Source organism: Ostrinia furnacalis, unplaced genomic scaffold (genome assembly GCF_004193835.3).
Source record: "Ostrinia furnacalis isolate ACB-3 unplaced genomic scaffold, ASM419383v2 OfSCF4988, whole genome shotgun sequence".
Taxonomy (NCBI): Eukaryota; Metazoa; Arthropoda; class Insecta; order Lepidoptera; family Crambidae; genus Ostrinia; species Ostrinia furnacalis.
In genome coordinates, this window is record NW_021135227.1 from 7,362 (window position 1) to 34,996 (window position 27,635).

At 36.2% G+C, this 27,635-nt stretch overlaps 2 pseudogenes; one reads left to right on the top strand and one right to left on the bottom strand.

Annotated features, from left to right (window-relative positions):
- The first annotated feature begins 21,458 nt into the window (after window positions 1–21,458).
- LOC114360420 (sodium-independent sulfate anion transporter pseudogene) lies at window positions 21,459–23,392 on the top strand (annotated as a pseudogene).
- A 2,055-nt stretch (window positions 23,393–25,447) lies between these two features.
- On the bottom strand, window positions 25,448–27,394 carry LOC114360415 (sodium-independent sulfate anion transporter pseudogene; annotated as a pseudogene).
- Window positions 27,395–27,635: the final 241 nt, after the last annotated feature.

Here is a 27,635-nt window from a genome sequence, read left to right on the forward strand (position 1 = left end):
ATTATAGTCGAAAGGCGATTGGATTCGAACCCGCGTTCCTCGGATCTCAAGTCGGCCAGTCCGACCTATTCACCGTTCGGCTATAGTGGCTTCCTAAGCTTTACCACTGAAATAGGTATTTGACGTCATTATTTACCAATAATTTTAAAGTAAGAGAACACAATTGAGTTTTTACATCCGGAAAGACACGAGTTGAAAGGCGGATTTTTTTCAAGAGGTGTAGTTTTTTATTATTTGTTGGCATTTTCTGGGTATTTTATGTATTTTTTGGTACCGCCTGTTATTTAGCATTATTGCTGTTTTTATTTTATCAGGAGGATATACAATGCCTCTTGGTTTAAGAGTTGTTGCGTTTTCGTTGCGGGAAGTGATTGGCAGAAAAAAAAAAAACTCAAATTTTTTTTGTCCTCTTTTTTTGTCGATAAAAATAGGTCTAGTTTCACGTATTTTCATATATATGTGCACTTTATCGTGACTCACACTGTATGTATAAGAATAATATTATATCATTATAGAAACAGTTTTTTGGCATGGCTATTAGTTGAGTACTAAGATAGGCCCCCAAGTAGTTTCAGCCCAGGGCCCCACAAATTCACGATCCGGCCCTGGTAATTAATGTGCTTAAAAACTTGTGTCATTGTAATGTTTGTGATGAGAAAATAAATACTATTTATTATTTATTATTATTTATAGAATAGATGTAAAAACTCAATTAGTTGTCAATCCTTCTTAATATTATAAATTGTTTAGACATCAGAATATTCAGTCAAGTCCATAAATTCGAATAAAAGAAACAAAAACAGAATAAAAGAAAGAAGCAGAAGAGCAGTCGCCCGACAAGCGGTAAGTCGTGGGTTCAATTCCCGCCTCAGGCAGTTCGATTTTTTCAAGTTGTTTATTAAAAAAAAATGAAACAAAAGGTTGTCATTTATCTCTTTTGCAAAAAACTTCCGATGTTCTGTCGTCTGCGTCATTCCAAACAGTAAAGTCATTGAAAACAGTGATTTTGATCTTGACTAAATCTTTTTAATAGATATATTTGATGGATTGTCATGTATATCTAATATTTAGATCTGAACCATGAATCTAAATTATCTTATCTTTTAAATCATATTCGACAGGGGATATGTTTTATTGTCGTCAGAGCTGTATGAAATTATACATTCTGTACAGAGATATTGTCAATTCTAACAAAATGCTGGCCTAAATACCATTAAACCCAACCATTAACTTTCAATTTACAAGAACAAAAAACCATAGATCGACAAAGAGAGTACAAAATACAAATTTAGCCATCCCCTTTAATTAAAGACCGTATTTGAAACGACAACGGTGTGTAATGTGGAATGGGTCCAATTTACCACGTCACTCTGATGGCGTGTCATCTCGGGCGGCGCTACGAAGGGTTGACGACGTGAGTTTGGTTCGAGAATTTCTCGATTCACGTGACAATGATGTGAGAAAAATTTTGAGAGAGGGAGTTTAGTCTGCATTAAGGGTGGCATACGAGAACAAGACTCATTTTATGATAAAAACACTGGTATTTTATTTGCTTTTTACTAAAACATTAAATAAGAAATAAGAGAAATTCTCAATCTGTATACTGTAACTGAAGGTACACTAACCCATTGGTAACTTTAAATTTTACGGGACTAATGCCCGTTATTTTCACCATCAATCCCTAATTTTTAAGTGACCCCTATGAAATCATAAATCCTGTTATGTGTTACCATAGGTGTCACGTAAAAATTAGGGATTGATGGTGAAAACGGGCATAATACCATTTCTCCCTTTCACCATTGCGACACGTATGTATAGTCAGGATCTACAGCTTGGCCTCCGATGAATTTATCCGGTTAATTCATCCGGGTTAGTAGGTAACTCTACCTACATCATTAGTTTGATGCAAGCCAAGAGCTTTCTCGCTGTGGATAAAAAAAAATCAACTTCCATGTTATCAAAATCCGAAGCTGTATCGAAGAAAAGATAATCTAGAAACTCGATAGCATCTCGCTTCAATGTCACGTCAAATATTTGACGTGAGATGCTATCGAGGGAAATCCTTAGTAGCGCTTCCGGTTTCGTATGTCTGTCCTAATGTGACACTCTTATGTTTAACTATGAATTCCCTAAAATAACGTCTAACCCAAGACACTCCGAAACACAAGACGGTCGAGATAAGTGTTTTGTCTGGGTTTAAAAACGAATGAATTAGAAAGTGTTTTGCTTGGAAGAGTCGGGATAAAATGAGAATAGGCTAGTTGCCTAAAAAAATTTTTTTAGTCCGTAATGTTTAATATCAAAAAATATTGGACACATATATTTTTATTTGTCAATCTAACAAATAATTACATAGTTATGGTGCGTTGAAGTTGCGCACGACGTCACAACGTGCGGCATTTTTAAGCAAGCGTTGACGTCACGGGCCTCTTCTTATGAACTTTGGGGCGCTTTATCTCTTTAAATTTTCATTAGTTTGAAAAAGTGAAAAATACGTGTAGAGTATTTTTTGATAAGTTAACTGACGGACTAATTAAAGCTCTTGCTTTTTGACCCAGGCAACATCCCCATTCTTTGAACTAAAATCAGGAGTTTGTATTTTTTAGTTAAATAGAGATAGTGAAGTTTTTGTGTTGAAGTTTCACTTGGACTGTGCTGAAGTATTAAAAGTAATTAAACACAATTAGTCGGTGGCAAAACCCAAAAGGTGTCAGTGTCAGACTGACTCCAAATAGTATTGCAAAAATTACCTACTAATATTATATTTAAAAAATAGCCAAGTGCATGTGGTGCCACACGCAGTGTAGGGTTCCGTAGTCGTCAGTCGTTAACACAAATATTTCAAAAAAATACTCCTCATTCCTAAAACTTAAGCACAAACTAAACCTCTAATTAAAAGCTCAACGAAAGCACGAATCGCTCGAATAAATATTCCAAAGTTGTCATTCAGTATCTAATGAGCTGTAAAACTCCGACAACTTTCATAACGACAACTAATGAAACGGCGAATGATCTTTAAAAACTCTTTATTAAAGACCCGATATTCGCGTGAGACCAATCAGTATATAAAATTGCAATTAAGTCTAGACCGGGAGGAGACTGGAATGCTAAGCGAGGTTCGGATGGCGGGCGAGCACTACCAGACATGTTTTTGCGTAGACTTCATAGAAAAAGGTTAGATGAAGAGGAAGCGTATGCTTTGACAGATATTTTAATTTTCGTCCTGCTGCGTTTTCATCTTTTAAAATCTGAAAAAAAATCTAATTCAATTTTTTTTCTAGGCTAAAAGACACGATTCATCGACTTTTGACATGTTGAAAGTACAAGTTGACGACATGATTCTTTTGAAATAAAGCCGCCTACTATCCGTTCGCTTTAAGTTTGCAGCTGACGAATGACGTCTCTCGAAGGGAAGCGTCTATAACTTTATCAAACTATATTTAAAATATTTTTTATTTATAATTATTGATAAAATAAGACATATTAATTGCGTTTAATCACTACTAATTGCGTTTAATCGCTGTTGGGGGAGTGGACGCGTATTCTACGGACCGGCAAACTTAGCGCGAACGGGTAGTATATCATGCCACCGGGCTGTCGGCGGGCTAGGTGTATTGAATAGTATTTTTTTAAGGGACAATATTATTTGATCCTCTAAAAACTAATTGATCTTTTTTGTATGTGCACTTTTAAAAATAAATGATGTTTTTTATTATATTTTATCTTTATATTAATTATTGGGTCTACATTAGTAGATCTACGGATAAATTTTGAATGATCTTCATTAAAGGTAACATAATATTTATGTTTAACATACTCTTTTAATATTTGGTAAACAAAAATAATATTTGATCCTCTTTTTTAGTAATTGATCTTTAATTTTGTTAATTTGATGATTTTTATATCAAGTTTGCCTTTTAATATTGATCACCTAATAAATACATTTCGATCTATGTATAACTTAACTTTAAAATATATTTGATCTAACAAAAAATATTATTGGTTAATATTTTTAATTAAAAAATATTTTTTTTTTTCCAAATATTTACTGTGTTTGACGAAACAATTGCAAAACGATATTTATCTTTCGTACTACTGAAAAGACCGAATATATCCATCCCGCACCAACGCATCCAGCACCTAAGGTCAATTCGACCCGATAACGCAGTGTGAACGTGTTAAGTATGCTTTTTTAATAAAAAAATATCATTGAACATCAAGTGCCTTTAAATAGTTTCCATCCTTTGACTACAACTTAATAAAAATAAGTACCATAACATAATTATTTTGAAGATTATTTGATATAGACAAAAAATAATTTATACAAATCGAATTATTTAAAAAAGTATCACAATATTGAATATTTGGTGCTCATTTCTTTTATTTTTGAGGACCAACAAGTAACGATCAGATATAATTTTTACATCTCAAATTATTTTTGCGTAGTTCAAAAGAGGTTAAAATATCGATCGATTTTATTTATTTTATGTCTCAAAGAAAGAGGATCAATCATTAAAATAGATGACCATTTAGATTTTTTTATTTGCCGTTTTTGCTAATTTAAAAAGATCATTTAAATATATGCCTTTTTTTAACACACCACAGTTACAATTAAAAATACCTGCATCTGTTACTTAATCAATAAACATACTAGCGCCATCCAACCGCGTACACCGCCATCTATTGCCTTCAAATCACATTATAGTCTTGTCTGTAAAACATCTCATCCCGCCTGTCCTATACAAATCCAGGATCCCCTCAGACGGGCAACGGCCGCGCTTCTATAGGGAATACCCTGTATAATAGACGCACCACCCTGTATTGATGAAAAACTCGTTTCATGGAATTTTTGGCGAGTATGCAGTATGCTTGTGCTGCGAACCTTTGTGGGGGTGATGGCATTTTCGAATGAAGACTTGGATATACCGTGTTTAGTAGAAGAAGCATTACATCGAAGTATACACTTTAAACGTGAAAAAACTGAGTATCTTTTGGAACGAGGTTTATGTTAAATTTTTTCAGTGCTATCACAAAAAACAATTAAAAAATTTCTTGTCATGAATGTAAATTACTTCTGTTACTTTCGAAACTAGTTTTTTCTTAACGGAGAAACTAAGTAATTTAAAACTCATAAAATATTTCTACACCTCAATTTCTACTGTCAATTCAATGAAGTCTATTTTTCTTTGAAATAAAATTTTATCCAACGGGACCTACCCCGAACTGAACTTTATAGAATGTAAATTATAGGTATTAATTTCTAAACAGTGTCCACATGTTTTCTTTTAGAATGGAGAAACATTTTATTCTCTTTTCTTTTCAAAATTTTATCCAACGGTACCCTGAATTTTATTTCTCAATCTACTTCCTTATTTCGCTCTACTAGCTTCAAAATACATGATCTAGACTCATTGCTCAGCCTGGATAGCTTAGAATCCTGTTTGCTCCCCGAGGTGGGAATCACCTGGCGGGTGATTTGTTATCGAGAACTTCTAATGTCCAGTCTGAAAACTGGCTCTACTATTTGAACTCGAGAGAAACTACGTCTTTAGGGCTCTAGTTAAAGGCTTAATACATACCAAGCCTTCCGAAAGCCCGCTGTCTACTCACGGACATTGCCCGCGGGCGGCGTGACCGGAAGGAGCGGCGAGCGTTCGGCGAACGAACGAGCAATGTTCGGTTCGCGAGCGAACATCTAAGAAGACGCACTCTCTTCAACGACTTTGCACTAAACGGTCTCAATATCATTGTAAATTTATACCGAATAGACAATTAATTTTATACAGTCCACTCTTTTCATTTAATAACTTCCACTACACTCACTATCGAAGTAACACCCGCCGACTTGGTGTCAGCGACTTTATTCAAAAGAGTCTTGTCGACGACTTGTACTTTTTATGACTTTTGACAACATGTCAAAAGTCGACGACTCATGTAACATTATTTTACTTATTGGGTCATAATGGTGGTCAAGCGGTAGAGACCTGCCTAAGAGTAGGCGCACACCGTTGATTTTTAGTTGGCCGATAGTTGTACCCGATTTAAAATTGTATGAAGAATCAGCCAAATCGAATCGGCGTAGTGTGCGCACTCCCATACATGCCCATACTGATCAACTGCCCGACTAAACTATCGGCCGACGAAAAATCAACGGTGTGCGCCTACTCTAAAAGAAATTGTAGTGGCTTCCGTGAGAAAAAATAAGGTCCTGTCTATATGACGCGACGTGGTGAGAATTTTCCTTGGGAAAGTCAATAAGCTAGATTTTTAAGTCTCACTGCACTTAAAAATATTAAAATTTAATTTAACAATTGTTGTTTTGTTACTTTCAATAATAAATGTTTAAAAAATTTAGTTTTAGTTCAAAAAATTAAGATCTATCTACACTACGATTTTTCAGTGAGATCCTATAGTAAACCCATACATATTTCAGCGTGCTGATATGAAATAAAAATATACGTACAAGATATTAATTTATTGGAGAGGCTCTCTCTCTGGCCATTTATATTGCGAAATTACTCTGTAACGTCTAACGTTTAAGGTAGGTAATATTTTGATAAATAAGTAAGTACCGTCTCGCTTCGCAGGGTGGTTGCACTTGTAATGGGTGTTTGAAGATTTTTGAATCATATTCTGCAAATAAATGTTTCATTTTCAGGAATGATGTACGCTTAGTTTGGTAAGAAATGTGTGCGTGTACATTTATGTGGTAGGATTTTTATTGTCTTAAAATTTATGTTACAGAATTATGGAAGTAACGGATTTTTGTATTTATTATGGTGTGCTATTGAGTATCAATCCACCGTAAGTGAGACTATTTTCTTTTATTTTGTACAAAAAGAATAATGGCGTAAGGCAAATTTTTACAGTGGTATTTTTTACCTTACGTATTTTTTTTTCAAAACATGTGAAAAACTGTCAAGACTGTCAAGAACTAAAAGAAAATATTAAGTCAGCATTAGTCGGTTCACAGGCCCCGGGTGCCTTCTACTTCTCTTGGACTACTTACTAGTAAACTAGTTAAATAAAAAATCTACAAAAGCTCATTTTATTCTAAACTTTACGTGATCGTCTGCCAAGTCGCGCCCAAGGAGGCAAAAATATGAAAAACCCATAACATTTTATCTTATTTTTCACAGCTACATCTAAACGGGCATTGTTATTCAAAATACTGTTTAACCAAACCTGGTGCGATCCCGGAGCCGTAAAAGCGCCGTAAAATTTCCATTATATCCATCTGGGCGGGCGGCTAGCGCTTGTCAAAGGTTACAAACGTCCACGTAAATTATAAAACGGTCAAGAGTGTTCGGTCGTTGTATACATTGAGGTTCTGAATTCTGACGATTGTTTAAATTTTTTTCAGTTTTATGTTTAGTTAAAAGTACATTTTTCTCTGGTGCTCATGTTTGTAAAATTATCTCGTTGATTTTATTAATTTAATAGAGAAATATTTACTTACCAAGTACAAACAACAGTCTGATACTGATAACACTGACGTTTACCCGATTTCAAAGCTATAATCAAATCCTTTAATAAACATTACTTAATCCGAAATTAAAAAATCCGGCTATGAAAAATATGAAATGGCCAGAAAAATTTGGCCCCATATGATAACTTGATTTAATTTTTCAATCTACAAGTAAGTTTACTTCTAAGGTTTCTTGGCAATCCACCAAGGAACTCTAAAATAAAAGAAACTGAGTAAACAAAGGCTGATTAATGGGTGTGTTTGATGCCGAACGTTTCTCAAAACAGCCCCTTGCGGACCGCGATACTGGTGAAGAAGTGGGCATTATAGTGTAAAATGGGGTATGAAGATGATGGACGAATGTAGATTGCGTCGTGTAAAAAACCATGAAAAAAAACCGGCCAAGTGCGAATCGGCCTCGCTCACCGAGGGTTCCGTACAAACCTGCAAGGTTTACAAAGTTCGTTCATTACGACAATCGAGTCATAACTATGGTATTTTTATTGCAAAATGAAATTCATAAGTTTATATTTATTAAAAAATATATATTTTGTAATGTAACTAAAAATTTAAGGTTTTGGGAATTTTTCCTTCATGTGTGCTATAAAACGTTGCTTCATGCCAAATTTCAAGATTCTAGGTCGACTGGAAGTACCCTTTAGGTTTTGATTCCCTTGCGAGTACTTGCGAGTTTCAAAATATGCAGCTTAAATTGCTGTTTCTTTTGATTGCGTTGACATAGAAGTTTGATTTTGTTACAACTTAAAGGTATTATAGACCTGAGTATTTAATATGCATTTCAATTTAATACCTCTACGCGTTTATGAGGAAATGGGTAGTAAGTTTAAAATTATTTAAAAAATATACAGGGTGTTTGGCGCATCGTGTGCCAAAATGATTTGGCGGATAGAATGGGTCATTTCCTATATTTTCAGCCCCCATAACACGTTCCATGCCAGGCGGCTACTTTTAAATTAATTTTTTTAGTAATTTCACCAAAATACCCAAATCGCATCATTTAATTTCGATTTAAAAAAAAACTACTAGGCGCAGCCCTAAAGTAAATATTTTGTTTTGACGTGCATTAATGTAGGGTTGCATCAAATCTAAATTTATTGGCAAATATCATCTAGTTTTTTTAAAATTCAGCTTTGAAGTTTTCCGAAAAGTTAAAAATGGACTGAACATTTAAGTTTACAAGGGTATAATTTTTTTTTTAAAAGAGATAGCGATCTTCGGATTTTATCAAAACTTCTCTAGTCTATCCTCATTCAAACGGTATACTAATCTTGTTTAAATAATAACAACAACTTCACAAATTCCTTAAATTAGTGCATTGACTCTACTCGGACTGATTTGCGAAATTTGTGTTTATAGCTCCTTTTTGTGTGAATAGCACGTAGAACACCTAACAGGTAAAAATTATTTATCTTATGCAATGTAAAAACCTTTTCCCTATCGTTTTTCAATGTGGATTTCTTGAAATTAAAGACGAAAATAATTATTTTGATCGTTTATTAATTATTACAAATTTTGTTCAAAATGGCCTCGGCAACGTATACACTCACGACATCTTCTTCTAATTTTCTCTTTTTATTACTACAAAGGCGTTTTCTACTCGTGGATTGGAAGAGATGGCCCTATACAGTGGCCTACACGTTCCCCAGACCTAACTCCGTTCGATTTTTACGTCTGGAGACAAGCTAAAGAACTGGTGTACGTAACGGATTCAAACAATAGAAAAACTACAACGAATAGAAAACGCCTTATTAGTAATAAAAAGAGAAATGTGGCTGCATACGACAACAGTCGAAATTAGAAGAAGATGTCTTGAGTGTATACGTTGCCGAGGCGGACATTTTGAACAAAATTTGTAATAATTAATAAACGATCAAAATAATTATTTTCGTCTTTAATTTCAAGAAATCCACATTGAAAAACGATAGGGAAAAGGTTTTTACATTGCATAAGATAAATAATTTTTACCTGTTAGGTGTTCTACGTGCTATTCACACAAAAAGGAGCTATAAACACAAATTTCGCAAATCAGTCCGAGTAGAGTCAATGCACTAATTTAAGGAATTTGTGAAGTTGTTGTTATTATTTAAACAAGATTAGTATACCGTTTGAATGAGGATAGACTAGAGAAGTTTTGATAAAATCCGAAGATCGCTATCTCTTTTAAAAAAAAAATTATACCCTTGTAAACTTAAATGTTCAGTCCATTTTTAACTTTTCGGAAAACTTCAAAGCTGAATTTTAAAAAAACTAGATGATATTTGCCAATAAATTTAGATTTGATGCAACCCTACATTAATGCACGTCAAAACAAAATATTTACTTTAGGGCTGCGCCTAGTAGTTTTTTTTGAAATCGAAATTAAATGATGCGATTTGGGTATTTTGGTGAAATTACTAAAAAAATTAATTTAAAAGTAGCCGCCTGGTATGGAACGTGTTATGGGGGCTGAAAATATAGGAAATGACCCATTCTATCCGCCAAATCATTTTGGCACACGATGCGCCAAACACCCTGTATATTATGTGATGTAACTAAAAATTTATGGTTTTCGTAATTTTTCCTTTATCTATGCTATAAGACGTTGCTTCGTACCAAATTTCAAGATTCTGAGTTCACGGGAAGCACCCTGTAGGTTTTGATTCCCTTGCAAGTGTCGAAAATTTGCGGCATAAACGGCTGTATCTTTTGATTGCGTTGGCTTAGAAGTTTGATTTTTTCACAGCTTCAAGGGACAGTAGACCTGAGTAATTGATATAAATTTCAGCTTCATACCTCCACGCGTTCCTGAGAAAAAGGGTCTTGACAGACGGACGGACGGACAACAAAGTGATCCTATAAGGGTTCCGTTTTTTCCTTTTGAGGTACGGAACCCTAAAAACTACCACGATAGACAATATTAAAGTTGAAAATAAATACAAGAGATACACAAAAGTTGACACGACACCACTGTCTAAACGTTAGGTGATAAATACATATTTTTCAGACAAAAATAGTTTTTCGAATATAAAACAATTTTCGTTAAGTAGGAGGCCGCTACCAACCGGGCAACATGGAAAGCATTGGGGGAGGCCTATGTTCAGCAGTAGACGTCCTGTGGCTGAGATGATGATGATGAGGAATAACCAAAGGAACGGACTTCTTATTATAACTATGTGAACTTCATAAAGATTCCTGGCAATTATACGTAAATGAGCAAATACCTTTATTATTGGGCCTTTTAATAACGGCTAATTAATTAACTCGTTATTTGATGCTCAAAGGCTTGACATAGTACGAAACTGTCTTCCATGAACTGGATTGTTAAGAGCTAAGATCACAAAAGAAGGACTTTTTTAAATGAGTCCACGAATCGAGCCCATTGCCTTTAGCCGAGAATATCTAGTGAAATCTTAGACCATAGAGATGAAAATGGTGCTCTAATAAAAACGTTATTTCAACATCAATAATTTATTTATTACCTTACTTCCAAGAACTTACGGAAATAGAAGCAGCAGAATCAGAATCAGAATCAGAATCATCATTTATTTGCTATAAATGTGGTACAGGAGATGGATACAGTTAATGGTTAGGTCTCACAATGGACATGGCGCACAATTTTTGTTGAAGATGCCAAAAAAAACTACAAAAAATTAGAATGAATACTGTATTTTTACTTTTTTGATATCTTTAAAAATGACTGAAATATTCAAGCTTAAAGTGCGCTCTTCCGCTAGGAGCGATTTTCCGCGCGGATTTAGAATATGTGACGTAGTAACATGAAAAGCTGCATATAAGATATTATCTGTGTACAATGGTTAGAATGGTTAGTAGGGGAGCCGAAGCGGGGATTTCGGGACTTACTAAAGAGTGGCAGACTAACATACAAGGAAATACTTTGTACCTGGTTGATTACCTCTAAGTATGAATTTTTGATATAAATCGGCATTAGTTCTTATGCCTCTCGCCCAAAAAATACCCCAATTATTAAGCCCAAATTTGTACCGCAGCCAAACTTTGAGTGACGATGGAAACTAGGCTAGATGGAGGTCACATGAAATTGAACTTCTGCTTCTTCATTGATAAAGACTTATCATTTACCATTCCTTATCATTTTGTATTCCATTTTCATGTCACTTTTATTTCGCTTACTGTTTAAACAAAACGTGGGATTTTTTTAAATCTCAGGTCTTTTGAACGCACATCTGAACGATGTCTGGTTTTAATTTCTTCAGTTACTCCGTGACCATGGCGCTCGCAACAGTGCCGAAATATTGGAAACTCAAAACTAAGGTACATGGTAGCAATCCCGTCAGTAATATAATAGGAAAATGTCTTGAAAATTAAGTAAATCGTATATTACTTTATGTAACTAATTTTATTATGTATCATACTTATAACTAATCACTTCATTCAGAACTAGAAAACGATTCCAAGGATTCCACTTTTCTTCAATAGATGATCAAGATAAAGAGTTATTTATTATAAATTGCTTTTCCACCATTTCAATTATTTTATCTTACATCTTACTTGATGAAATCTTTTTCAATTTTATTTACATGGTCATAACATTTTCACCATTCCTCTGCACCAATTTGTGAGGTACACCTGAAACCCCCGATAAAGCAGCTATTATAAGAATAATATTTAAAAAAAACCCTCCTTCTGACGCAGTTAGGTAATAAACTAAATGTATCCAATTTCACTCCAACTTACTGTCAACTCAACGACGCGCTTTAAAATCAAAGATTGACTTTGAATTATGCCTTATTTTACAATACACATCGAAAACAATATGACTTGCTTGAGCTTTTTCGACTTTTTCACAAAAATAACAAATAGGCATGAAGAGATTACAAAAATTCTGCAGCTTCATTCGTTCACTTGATTTACGTTGACAGGTGACAATAAAGCCATAGACATTTGCCATAATATGAAAGACACACTTTTCCAATATTTTTGTTTACCATGAGATTCTGGTACACCTATACCTATCATTTAATGAAAAGATAAACTAATTTTTTTCAGCACAACGAAAATCTGCTTTGGCGCGTAGCAATACAACGTGACAACTGCAGTTCGGACTTCTTTATGCGTCCACTACACATAACTTTGGTTCTCCTGCGGATCTCCTCATTTCTGATTCGATCACGCAGGGAAACCCCGAGCATAGCCCGCTCCATTACCCTTTGGGTGACCTTGAGCCTTCTTATGAGGCCCATAGTAAGCGACCACGTTTCAGAACCTTAAACTTTCCTATTTATTTCACGACTAGCTTTTGCTTTATAGCCTATTATAGCCTATATGTTAATCTGGGTTACAAACAATAATATTGTACAGTTTCAACAAAATCCGTTGAGTACTTTTTGCGTGAAAGAGTAACAAACCTGAGACACAGGAATCTTCCTAGTTCAGGTATCAACCCACCAACATTCTTACTTTTTGTTTTTCCTGATTGTTTGTTATCATAATATTATCTGTTATGTTGGTGAGAAATAAACATTACTTTACTTTATTTTAAACTTCCAGACATCCAAACTTTCGCATTTATAATAATAGTAGGATACAATTATGTAATGTAGAAACAAACAAGACAAAATAAAATGTATACTTCAGCAACGCGAATTTTTTTATACTTCAGCATAATATTTAGGACACCCGGCAGCGTGTCCTGCCATGATCAAAGAAAAAAGAACTCGCAATTTAGCAGGTACAGTGGCGGAATGAAAAGGTTCGTCACCTTAGTGTCGGTTTTCGCTTGCACTAGGTACTGTAAGAGTCAAACCTGCCAACATAACAGTGTGCCTACCATGAGTTTACGTTAGGTGAGTTCGCTAGCGAATACGTCAAAAAATTCTATGAAGATCTTATTTCTTGAAAGTAGCCACTAGGGGCGCTGCACAATATGTCATACATTTAAATGTCATTTTTTTACGCAGTCGCTAGCGAGCACACCTAACGTAAACTCATGGTAGGCACACTGTGCAAGAAACAGTGCTGCTAACATTTAAATAAATNGGCTGTCAAATCACTTAGGAATTTGTCGATCTTGCGCAACCGCAATTTTATTGTTTTCGGGGATGTAATCCCCTTTTGTTTAAATCGTGTGATGCGGAATGCATCCACGATAATTTCTTAATATATTTTTAAAATGATCACACATGAGAAATTTCCTAAACGATATGTTGGACGAGGGCTGGGATGCTGAAAACTGCGAGTGAGGTTTAAATTAGCGAGCAGTTTTCATGCGGGAATTTCAAATTTTATATTTCATAGATTTCATATTTTACATGTTGATATTTCATATATTTTAATTTCTCTTCATTTCGTATCAAATATTTGTCCTTTCTAAACTGCTGATCTCTTCGCATTTCCTCCTCGTCATCAAACCTCTGTCTCTGCAAGAGTTTGAACGCTTACCTGTCGAAGAGATACAAGAGCCTAAAAGTGTGCGAGACCCGTTGGACCCCGGAAGAAGAGAGGAACGTTCAGGGTAACGGCTTATAACCGCATGGCTTCCAAGGTACCCACTTTTCCATCCTTCAAGTAGGAGTCTTTCCGACCTGACATCGTGCAGTTATCTTAACTATTAGAGTCTTTTAATATTTAGGCTGAGTTTTAAGAAATTTGTAGTGGCAATAATATTCACCAAACCGAACCTAATTAACGACCCTGAATCCCTTGAGATTGGCACTATTACAGTAGTTATTATAATATCGTAATTGTTAACTATATACGAGCATACGTGATAAAAATAAATCGTGTCAATTGAGAGGGAGCTGTTTTATTTACATTTTCTAATTTCACACAAGGAACGGTAACTTATATAAATTTCTGCAAGCCGGACAACCTCTTTTTCACGTGCAGACAATTCACCATCGTCTCCGTCTGCACCGGTGGCGGTTCAATTCCAGTCACCAAGCCGCCAGGAAAAAATCCTTTCTTGGATAAGGTTTAAATTAGCGAGCAGTTTTCATGCGGGAATTTCAAATTTTATATTTCATAGATTTCATATTTTACATGTTGATATTTCATATATTTTAATTTCTCTTCATTTCGTATCAAATATTTGTCCTTTCTAAACTGCTGATCTCTTCGCATTTCCTCCTCGTCATCAAACCTCTGTCTCTGCAAGAGTTTGAACGCTTACCTGTCGAAGAGATACAAGAGCTTCATCTGGCACTGCGCGCTTGAGGCCGTGGAGGACGCTGCTTGGAGCCTAAAAGTGTGCGAGACCCGTTGGACCCCGGAAGAAGAGAGGAACGTTCAGGGTAACGGCTTATAACCGCATGGCTTCCAAGGTACCCACTTTTCCATCCTTCAAGTAGGAGTCTTTCCGACCTGACATCGTGCAGTTATCTTAACTATTAGAGTCTTTTAATATTTAGGCTGAGTTTTAAGAAATTTGTAGTGGCAATAATATTCACCAAACCGAACCTAATTAACGACCCTGAATCCCTTGAGATTGGCACTATTACAGTAGTTATTATAATATCGTAATTGTTAACTATATACGAGCATACGTGATAAAAATAAATCGTGTCAATTGAGAGGGAGCTGTTTTATTTACATTTTCTAATTTCACACAAGGAACGGTAACTTATATAAATTTCTGCAAGCCGGACAACCTCTTTTTCACGTGCAGACAATTCACCATCGTCTCCGTCTGCACCGGTGGCGGTTCAATTCCAGTCACCAAGCCGCCAGGAAAAAATCCTTTCTTGCAGTGGCGCCCAACGTGGGGCCCGTATACCATAAACAAAAATTCCAGTGTCCACTCCGGCTTAGTGCCGATAGATAAGGCCCGCGCACACTGATGGACGATAATGCGCGCGCGCGATACGACCGTTTTGTAAACACGCCCTTATCTGCGCACGAGTGGCTTGCTCGTCAATTTATAGGCAGTAACGATGGTATATCAAGCTAAGAACAGTGCTACCTTATGTGGTGGAAATAGGGGATATTTTGCAATAAAAATGTGTAGCTTAATGTGCTTTGGATTTTTAAGGCTGTGTCGCTTAAGATGGCCCAAATGGGCCACAACATTCTTTACGTTTGAAACCGTTTGGCCCAAATTCTTTTGGACGCAAGTGCCGCAACGAAGATTCTTTGAACTCTCTCGGTGTATTATAACTAGAAATTTAACCCCGGGCTTTGAAATAAAGAGGATCCTGTAGTTTACGAGGCAGACACCGAGAATCAATACCTACATATATATAGGCTACTACTATACATATAGGTACTTAGCTAACTTAGGTAGTTCTATCGCATCCTTACCCCGTGTGGATTCTGTACGCAAGAAATTCGCAGATATTGCTTAAAATTTCGGTCACTATATTATTTTTTTATTTCTTAGTACACTTAATAAATAAAAACTAATTTTCTGTAACTTCCAACAAACTGAAGCAAGATCAAATTCAAATTCATAAAATTTATTTCAGCGCTCTAGGCTTGAAAGTGTAATAGACAGGAACAAAGATATCCTTTAATGAAAAGTACATAACTTAATCAATAACATATTTGTACCATCAATAAATTCAAAACCAACAACATTGTCCATTGAGGCATGGGAAGCAGAACACATGGTGCTGGTGATATCTAATAAGAACAAGGATCCGTCTGTCCGTCTCAAGTGCCTGAGATGCGGCCCGATCAATGGGTTTGGGAGCACTTCAAGTGTGGGACTTATTAGGATAGTCACTTATTGGGTCTATATGAAGTCCTTGTGATAAGGTAGCTACTGATAACGTAAGAATTATCTTTAAATCTACAAAGAGGCGCTGCAGAATAGCTTAAAATATGTTTTACACGGTACGAGCAAATAATACTTAACTTTAAGGCAAAGTTGCACCACCTAACTTTGCGTAACTTTAACGATAACCGGTGTTTTTGTATGGAGTTTGACAGATTTTTGACGTTTGTCAAAGTTAATGTAAGATGGTGCAACCTAGCCTAAGAGAACTGTTGAACAAGTTATATACTAGGATCCTAGTTTATACTCTTTGATGAAAAAGGTCGAAGGTGGAAGCTAGTTTCACCTGGAGTCATTAACCACAGAGGAACTTTCTTACCTCCAAATACCGGAACACAACAATGCTGTTAACATTGTTGTTATAGCGACAGACTCAGGTAAGATGGTGGTAGCTAGCCATGCGGACTAAAACAAGACCTATATCAACCAAACCTAGCAGATTGCCCTCACTGGGAATATAACCTGGCTCTCCCTTTTTTATCAGGGAAAATATGCATTGAATTGCATACCTACCCTGCGGGGACAGGTAGGTTATGTGGGGTTCACCAAGTCAGAAGGACAAGGCATACCTACTAAAAAGACCCCGGTGCTCCGCCATTCGCCTTAAGTGGGAAGGAACTGTGGGATTCCGGAGCAAGCCTTCACTACCACAGTCACTCCCGGCGATTGCCCGCCTGTCTCAAGCAAGTGGTCTTACCAGATATAATGCTTAATTCAATATAACATACCTACATCTGTTTCCGAAATTTATAACACCGATCTTGTNATATTTACTTCACTATTGCTTCTGAAAAGGTAGGGGTGCATCTTTACAAAACAGCTCATTTCAAAGATATAGATGCAGGGTAATGTTAAGAGCCTTAATTTTTCAAAATAAGGTTTACAACTTGTCCTAATGGATAGCTTACAAATGGAGCGTATACATTGCTTTTGAGCAATAAAAGCTCTGCCTGAGTCTACTGAATTGCCCCATAATATAATGCCATATCGAAGCATAGAAGCCACATATCCATGATATGCTAATAAAGCAGTTTTTTCATCTGTAATGTTCACTAGGCGCCACAATGCGTATGCAAACTTATTAATCTTATTACACAGCGTATGTATGTGTGGCTTCCATGTGCACCCACTATCTAGGGTTATCCCCAAGAAGACTACTTCATTACTTTCGTCAATGTTTTGTCCATTATGCTGTATTGATAGTTTACAAGTTTTAGTTTCAGCTTTCTCTACAGGCCTCATATTACCGACTATTTTCAGCCTGAAATGGAGGTTAGTCTCTGAATAATATATAGGTCCAGAACGCTCTACTAGTTGACTCTACCGCAATTTAACCGACTTGTTTGTCAAGTTGGTTTTATAACTAGTGCTACTAGTAGACAGGTCAAAAACAAGTGGAACAAACAAGACCTAATACGTACTTCAATAGATATTATTTCCTTCAGTGTCGTGTTTTATTGTCTATGTTTTGTAATGATGTAAATAGTTTCTTTCTTACTTTATTAATTACTAGCTTTGATTGCGACTTCCATCGCGTCAAACTTTGGAGCCCCGTTTTATCCCTTCAGGGGGTGAATTTTGGAAAATCCCTTCTTAGCGGATGCCTACATCATCTATATCTATAACATCGAAAGGTCACTGACTGACTCACTCACTCATCACGAAATCTCAGAAACTACAAGTGCTAGGAGTCTCAAATTTTAGACGGGGATTTCTTTTCAGATCGTTGGTGCTCACTAAGACGGGATTTCCAAAATTCAACTCCCAGGAGGGTAAAACGGGATCCACGCAGGCGGTCTCTAGTAATAACTATTTGAATGACTTCCAGTGGCCTCAGTCCACTGAATCCGTGTTGATAGATCAGTCAGTAATAGTTGCCGAATGTACCTGTAGTCGGCGTCAATAGTTCGTGCGTGACACCCAAAGTAATCAAAAAGTTCGCAACATAATATGTATAATTGTAACAAAGATATTATCTTTGTTACAATTGAAATAAGTTTCGTTATCAACTTTTTGGCCACTCGGGGTGTCACAAATTATTTGACGTTGACTGTATTAAGTACCATTGTCATTTAAATAGATTTAGATATGCGCTTTATTTCCCACAGCGTAGTTCTAAAGCCAAGCGCTTGAGATGAAGTTAGATGGGATCGCGGTGATGGACGAGTTAACTTTGCAACAGTTTGTAAAGTTATTGTCACTGTAGCTGAGTTTAATGCTTGTAGTATTAGCGTTTAGATAATGCATAGATTAACATAATCTTAAATTAATCTTGAGGTGAGCTTTGCCTTTAGCGTTGGGATTGTAGAGTCAGCAGTCAGTTTTGACGTTCGCTGCTGGAGATTTCCACATCGACCGGTCCTACGCTATCCAAATCCAGGTGCTTCCCGTGACCTTTTCCAGATCATCGGTCCACCTAGTGGAAGGCCTGACCACCCTACGTCTTCCGGTTCGTAGTCATCAATCTAGAGCTTTTCTGCCCTAAAGGCCATCAGTTCTACGAGCCATGTGTAAGTTGCGTACCTAAAGCCCGTATTCACAAAAGATGCTTGCTTAAGTGAAGCAGCAAATCGAACGTACAGCGTTGAAAAGAGCTCTATGATTGGTTCGTGTGTCACCCTGTGTGCGTCCACGCGCACTGTGAGATCTCATAGTAATGTTAAACCATACAAAAAAGTGTAAAACCTCATTGAGGCTCAAAATCACGCCTACAAACATTAAGCATTCATGAAACAATAAGTGGTGCTTAACTTTTAACGGCGATACATAAAAAGTGGTGGTGAGTGAAGTACACTTTATTCGGAAATTACCTTTTCATTGGCTATGTTGAGTTTTTATGGGAAATTCGCGATTGCGAAGTTTGGTAGGCAAAGTAGGTAGAAGGTAGAGAAATATTCTCTACATCTACCTATACTGTGTGATTCATTGGATGATCAAACAAAATGGGTTGATTCTAATGCTTAAATTCAACAAATTTTCCCAATAGAAAGAAGTTAAAAATTTTCCAAAAATGTTTTATGAGTAAATTGAGCCGTATCTTTAGTATATTATATTTCTTTCTTTTTCTTTTGTTGTCTTAATTGGTGTACAATAAAGTGTGTTCTATCTATCTATTTAGAATTTGAATTTGAATGTGCTTAAAGTGTTCAATCAAATACGAGTAGGTATTGTGAGTGAAGAGCTTGTTGTATTGTAAAATTAGATTTTTCTTTAATTTGCATTTTAACATAATTTCAACTAGGCTACAGACTAGACACATTGATAAATTATGGACAAAGTAGACAAGAAAGTCTATTCTATAGTTTAATTTAAAGTTCCGATACGATTTACTCGTAATATGCGGCCTAAACAAAAACACGCAACATGACTAGTCACAACGGAACAACGTCCATTTATAACGCAAAATTTTGCACTAAAATATTTGAAACTTTTCAAAACAACCTTTACAGCCACACTCACATATTTCAGTTGGCAGCCCTACCCGGCTGCCAACTGAAATATGTGAATGAAATAAGTTTTACAACCATTTATTTATTTATAACATGGTAATGGTACCTACCTATAACTCAAAAAAATCGGAGTTTGCGGATTTGTAGCACGATTCTTGAACATTTGGTTGGGATGCATGTAGTATAAATTCTTTTGTAGCGACTTACTACTTTTATCCAGCTTTTCTTAGTTTAAACGTTCAAAATATAAATTTCAATTCCAGAATATTTTACTGCGCTAAAAGTTTACTTTTACAACAATAAGGACAAATAGTGGTAGCCCTACCTAGCGGTTGAAACAAATATGTTCGAGCAGACGCAGCCGAGAGCTGTACAAAATGAGTGACGTAAAGGTTGCTATTGGCAACTATGCATGGCTCATTTGCTAGGTATTTCATTACCTCTGTCTGCAGCAGAACTCTCTTGACGAGGGGCGACCCTAAACATAACCAACTTACCAAAAAAACCTCAACCAAAACTCAATTTTGTACACTCGGAAATAGAGCCTAAATTCTCTTGGACACAAATATTAAAACGCACGAGCAAAACCGTCAAATCGCCGCAGGGCTGACGCAAATCTCACACTTATGTTTTGTATAATAAGGGTCGTTTTAGACATGTTTGATAAAGGTAACAGGTAGGTAGTGTTAATATTAATACGGGCTTTTGTTTTGTATGTGACCCCAATTAAGCGGCGTTAAACTTGAAGCACAGATTAATGAAGGGATATTGAGTTATGAAATTCTGACGGGATGACGGCAATTGTAAGGGCTTTCGCAATGTTTACATTCCTTAGTTCAGGTTTGCACGTAATTAAAATAGCTTAAGTAAAGCTATGTATCCCAATTCCCATCCCATGTTTATTAACGTTTGTTCATTGAATTAAAATCAGTGGGTATATTTGTACCTACGAAAAGACACAAAATATAAGTAAATAAATCCACTCAAGTTTCAAACGCGTAATTGAACAAGTCTAAGGTAAAAAGAACGGAAAAGAAAGTCCTTTCCTCATGGAAATATCAAATATACCCTTATTTACGCCCCCAACTATATTCTCGTATCACAAAGGCCGAATTTTACACACATGACGTATTCTATAGCAACAAATCAGTACATAACGCCGAAGGTAATCACTCGGAAACTATTCTGTATTCAGAAGCTTGAAATTTTACACAAAAAAGGTCCAGGGAGGCGACTACACTCCTTCAACGCGTCTAGTGTAAACGGACCCTTGAAAACGCAACTGATCTAAAAGAAAATGTATAGAGACAACGAGGCGTGAGGGGTCAAAGTATGTTGGATATTGAAACCATGGCGGTGTGTTCGTTCAACCATTATTTCCACGTGATTTCACGTGTCATTGCCATACCCGGATAGATAAGACTAAAAAATAGATTAACTTGCAGGCTGGGGCTACCGATTGCAGATTACTAAAAACCGATTCCGTGACACGAATGATTTGTGACGGCTCATTTTTGTGGCGGTTTCTTCGGAATCGTAAATTTTGTTTACGTTTCGCTTTGACAGCCACGGTTTTATTTCGTCGGCTATTTAATTAGGAGCATAAATCTTAAAACAGGCGGGCCATAGTGTGCTGTTTTGTTGTGGTATAAATTCAATGTCTTTTCAAATCAAGGACTTTGTTGACGGAATTTGAACGCACTTAATGTGTGATAAATCAGATAACTTTATCTGAAGAGTTCGATATAATCTCAGCATAATAAATATTACATCAGATTGTCGAACCCACGAGTGTCCATTCAGTTCGGGGTTTTGATTTAGAGCGGACCGTTCCACAAGGATGACTGTAATTTTAAAAAATGACGATCTTAATTCCGCTATTCGCAAAAGAAAAAAGAAATCCATCAAGAAAAAGTGTGGTGATACTCTTAAAAAACGGTTACCAATAATACAGTGGCTTCCTAAATATAATATTGACTTTTTCATCCAAGATGTAATCGCAGGAGTGACCGTTGCCCTAACAGCTATACCACAAGGAATCGCCTATGCTGTGATAGCTGGTCTCCCACCAGAATACGGACTCTACGGTTCCTTGACCACTGGTTTCGTCTACTTCATATTTGGAAGTTGCAAGGACGTCACTGTTGGTCCAACAGCGATCATATCGACTATGACAGCTAAGTACGCAAGTTATTCTACTGATTATGCAGTGTTAGCTGCTTTCATTACCGGAGTTTCTGTCTTCTTGATGGGAATTTTCAGACTTGGATTCTTAGTAAATTTCATATCGATGCCAGTTATTAGCGGATTCACGTCAGCAGCTGCGCTTCAGATAGCTGCATCTCAATTGAAAGCGTTTTTTGCCCTAAATGGACCTTCAGGACATTTCTTCGCGGCGTCCATTCAGAATTTCATCATAAATATAAAGACAGCTAAATTATGGGATCCTATACTTGGAAGTGTTACTATTATTATGCTTGTTGGGTTAAAACACATAGGAAAGGGCTGTAAGCGTACAGATGGCATGGCCAAGAAGGTCAGGTGGTTTTTGTCGTTGGCAAGAAATGCAATTGTCGTTGTGTTTGGAATGATTGTAGCGTATTTGCTTCAAATAACAACGAATAGTGAGCCACTGGTTTTGATTGGCGATATTGGGAGTGGACTACCTACTATTGGATTACCTCCATTTGGTACTGTGTCTGGAAATGTAACGGAAACATTCACTGATATGTTGCAAAGATTGGGACCACAGTTTGCTATATTGCCCTTGGTAGTTGTTCTTGAATCTGTTGCAATAGCCAAAGCTTTTGCTGAAGGAGGTGTAGTGGATGCTACGCAAGAAATGATTGCCCTTGGGTTTTGCAACGTGATTGGTTCGTTCGCGCAAAGCATGCCCGTTACTGGGTCTTTCACTAGAACCGCTTTGAATTATATGTCAGGCGTGAAAACTACGGCAGGAGGTATCACCAATTCCTTGATTATTTTAGTAGCACTGTCTCTACTAACTTCAACATTCTACTACATACCAAAAGCATCCTTGGCTGGTTTAATAATAACAGCCATGTTTTCTATGATAGATTACAGTATATTTTCAAGACTTTGGAGAAAAAGCAAAATTGAGTTGTTGTTGATAATCGTGACAATGGTAGTGTCTTTGTTCGTTGGCTTGGAATATGGGATAATGGCAGGCATCCTGCTAGAAGGACTCGTGTTGTTGTATAGAACATCTGTGCCATCACTTGAGATAAAGGAAGGAGACACGAGTGAAGTGATAACCTTGCCTTTGTGCGATAGTTTATCTTACTGCGCGGCGGAACACATAAGGAGAACGATCTTCAAGGCGTCACGTGAAGCTGGATGTGATACTATAGTACTCATTGATGGGACAAACCTGAAATCGATGGACTCCACAGTGGCTACAAACCTCATGATTTTAGCCAAAGATTTTGACAAACAAAGCCGTCATATTTATTTTTCGAACTTCCCACCAGACCTGAAGGACTTATGTGTGGACATTAATCCTGAAGCAGAACAAATGTTTGTGACAACGTCAAGTGTAGCGGAAATAGTGAAAACTGTGCGTAAAAATGTGTGATATTACTAGAAATTAGGTAGGTAATTATAGGATGTACAATATAAACTATGAAGAAGGACTAAGTAAAATACATTATGTATTAATTTAATGTACTCGTAAGTAATTTACATAATACACTTTCATTTACAACTTTAGTGAATAGATAGTCAAATATACTACATTATTTATAGACTATTTAGGACTGTAAATAAAACCTAATAAAACCTCATATAATTACTAAAATTAATATTTTCGTTCCTAAGTGTGTCATAAAGTTTTTACCTTTAAGTATTTCTAAAAATGTTAATGCAAGTTATGATTTAAAAAAATGAATAAATTTATTAGAAATAATCTATGTGGTTGTAATAAATGCTAATTTATAACAAGAATAATGTAATATTCTTGGAAAGTTTTCTGCACGTGCATGTTGATAAAGTTTCCTTCAATTGCATGCGTACTTGTGAGTTGATAATATTATCTACATATAGGAAGGACAAATTATTTTTAAAAACTGTACGTCATGTAGGTGTGTCGCAACATTCAGAAAAGTTATCTTAAAGGCACCGCAGTCACAATGTAGGTACGTAGTACCTAGTATATATTATGTTTTGAAAGGATATGTCTTGATTTAAGCCAAATGTTACGAAAAATGAGAGTGAATTTACCGTTACTGGTTCAATTTAGCATGATAAGGAAATAATTAAAGAAAAATCGTGTCAACTTTTTATTCTTTATTAGATTCTCCTCATCCTGAAAGCCTTATAGGGATTTATGAAAGATTGCATTTTTCGAGTGCTGTAAATCTCTTTGGCTGATGCAAGCATTCAATGATCCATCCCTCGGAGGGACACAGGAATATCGGCGTTATCTGGAATTTGAGCACCCCTCAATACTTCTACTGTTTGGGTGATCGTATAAGCTAAGGGAAAACGGCCAGCTTCATGTAGAAAATAACTTAAACTTATTTTATCTTATAACCTTACTTTAACTATTCTTTACGATCAGCGGTTTAGGCTGTGCATTGATCCATCAGTAGCGCGCGTAGTACTTGATCATTATTTTGCTGCGATGTGATTTTAAAACTGCGATATCTCCTAAGATATTTATTGAAATCGAATGGTGTAAAGGGCAAGAATGTTTAAAATTAAATACTTGTGGTGAATAATTTATTTATTTGGATAAGGATTAATATCATGTTTATAAAAACACCTTCGCAAATAATGCATTATTTTAAAACAGATTTTTGTTTTGCATAAAAATGGTTACTATGAGCCAACCTTAAAACATAGACATATGCTACCGCGGACTATTTTAAAGAACTTTTAAAGGGGAACAATCTGTCATACATGATTTTTGCGAAACTTTAACCGTTTACGCAGCGTCAGCTCTCAAAAGGAAAAAATTCACTGATTTGAAATATTCTTGATTGGTGCTTCGCTCTTATTGGTCTTAGCGTGATGATAAATAGCCTAAAGCCTTCAGGAACTAACGGGCTATCCAACACAAAAATAATTTTTCAAATCGGTCCAGTAGTTCCTGAGATTAGCGCGTTCAACCAAACAAACAAACAAACAAACTCTTCAGCTTTATAATATTAGTATAGATAGTATAGATAATAAATCAACCAGGTGTGCCATTGATGGTCATGAATAGTTTAGAGGCACTTGGTGTAATCTATTAGGTTAGCACTAAAGAAAATATATGAAACCAACATCGAAGCAAGGTGTGTTAACCAAAAAACTTGAACAAATTACTTAAAATCTGATCCAAAATTATCTCAAAAAGTCCATAATAAAATTTTAGTATGTCCATGTCATCGACATCAATTACACCATCGGATTTTAATTTACAATACATAAAAGATCAGGCTGATCTCGTTGAACTGTGACGGTGTCAAAGAGGGACGTCATCCAGTTGCTGAAATTTATTAGCGTGAATCAGCGATTTTGGCGGCATATTTATATTTATCGCATCAGCGCAACGTGGGGACAGATTGTGGTAAACTCCGAATCGTGCTGCGGAATATTTACAAGATTAGGGCCCTGTTCCACGAAATGTCGATAAAGGGCTAAATGTAGCTCGGTAATACTCGTATAATGCTACCACTTTTAAAATTTTAAACGCACTTTTAAACAAGAAATTGTCATGGTTAAACATGACAGAAAGATGTATGATAATAAAAAACTTTATCATAATAAACCTTCACTATATCAAACGATTTACAACAATGACTCCTCATTCAACATTACACTGGAAAACTTTTCACATTATCTTAACAAATATCAATAGTTTAACAAAGAAATATATCAAACTTGTCTATTTTATCAGCACGATAAAACATCGAGGATTGACCAATGTTCAGTAAATTATTAAATTTTCATACATCTTTAGGGAGAGTCACCATTGAGTCCTTGGATAACACGAACTTATTTTCAGCTTTCGGATAAATATCCACACACAATTCTTTCAAACTTGTTTTGAAATTAACGAATATTATATCCCGTTTGCTTTTTTCCAAATCTTTTACTAAAGTCATTAGATTTGAAGCCACAGTGGTATCCATTTTCCGAAGATTTGCGCCATCAATAATAAGCACAGTATCTGCTTCAGCTTGATCTGATGACTTTAAAATGACATTTCTGATGTGTTCAGCAGCACAATAAGGTAAACTGTCATGTAAATACAATGTTACTAAATCTCCACAATCACTTTTTGTTCTACTAACTTGTACTGTTGGTATAGATGTCGTATACAACAAGATAACTCCTTCTAGTAGTATCCCAGCGATAATTCCATATTCCAAACCAGCAATTGAGCATACTACCGTTGTTATTATCAGCAACAGAAACTCTAATTTACTCTTTCTCCAAAGTCTTGAAAATATTTCATAGTCTATCATCGAGAACATCGCCATCATAATCAAACCGGCCAAAGAAGCTTTTGGTATATAATAAAATGTCTTTGTAAATAATGCTAAAGCCACTATAATAAGTAAACACTTTGTGACACCTCCAGCTGGCGTTTGAACTCCAGAGGCATAGTTGAGAGCTGTTCTTGTAAAGGATCCTGTGATTGGCATACTTTTCGCAAACGATCCAATGATATTACAAAGACCAACCGCTATCATCTCTTGCGTAGCGTCCACTCTGCCCCCTTCTGCAAACGCTTTTGATATAGCAACAGTTTCGAGTATAGCCACGAAGGGTACTACTATAAATTGAGGTCCTAGCATTTGCAGCATTTCAACAAACGATACCGTTTGGTTACCAGTTACAGTGCTGAACGGTGGTAAACTAACCGTAGGTAAACCACTCCCAATGTCTCCGATCAGCGCAAATGGTTCACTATTTATAGTCACTTTGAAAATGTATGCCAAAATCATTCCAAAAATAACAACAACTGCATTTCTTGCCAGTGATAGAAACCATCTCGATCCTTTTATTAAACCATCTGTACGTTTACATCCATTGCCAATCAGCTTTAACAGATAAAGCATGATGATAGTGGTACTTGCTAATATCGGATCCCATATTTTAGCAGTTTTGATATTGTCAAAGAAATTATACAACGATTCATAGAAGACATTGCCTGACGATCCACTTAAACCGAAATACGATTTCAGTTGAGCAGCAGCTATTTGGAGTGCAGCAGCCGTAGTGAAGCCGCTGATGACTGGCATCGATATAAAGTTTACCAAGAATCCAAGCCTCAGGATGCCCATCAGTAGCATCACAAGTCCAGTGAGAAAGCCTGCCAATATCGCGTAGTCAATCGAGTAGCTTGCGTACTTCGCTATCATTGATGCGATGATCGCTGTCGGTCCCACGGTCACATCTTTGCAGCTTCCAAAGATTATGTAGACAAATCCAGAAGTCAAAGATGCGTACAGTCCATATTCTGGTGGTAAACCTGCTATGACAGCGTAGGCAATTCCTTGTGGTATTGCAGTCAGTCCGACAGTTATACCAGCTATTATATCTTGGATGAGAAAGTCAGGGCTGTATTTAGGTAGCCATTGTATGATGGGTAGATGTCTTTTCAGAGTGTTGACACTGCACAGTTTTTTGGTAGATTTTTTCAGTCTTCTAATAGTATTGGGTGGATCCATTTAGGAAGTTTGTCCTTTGAAGTCTATGTTCTGTTATCAATGGAGATCTTTGCCAGACTGAACAGGGAAATCTTGGGATATCATGTACTTCTTGTTATCTTTAGTTATCAACCTCTCCAGTTTTATCGGTTACCGTGCCTTTAAGACGTACCTACCTAAATACGGTCTGGTTTTTTTATTAAGGTTTTAGAAGTTCATTGATTTTCAAGTATATCTAAACAGTAACTGATAGATGACGTTTAATGAGTAATGACATTTGTAAGACAGCTAGAGGCCAACTGATATAA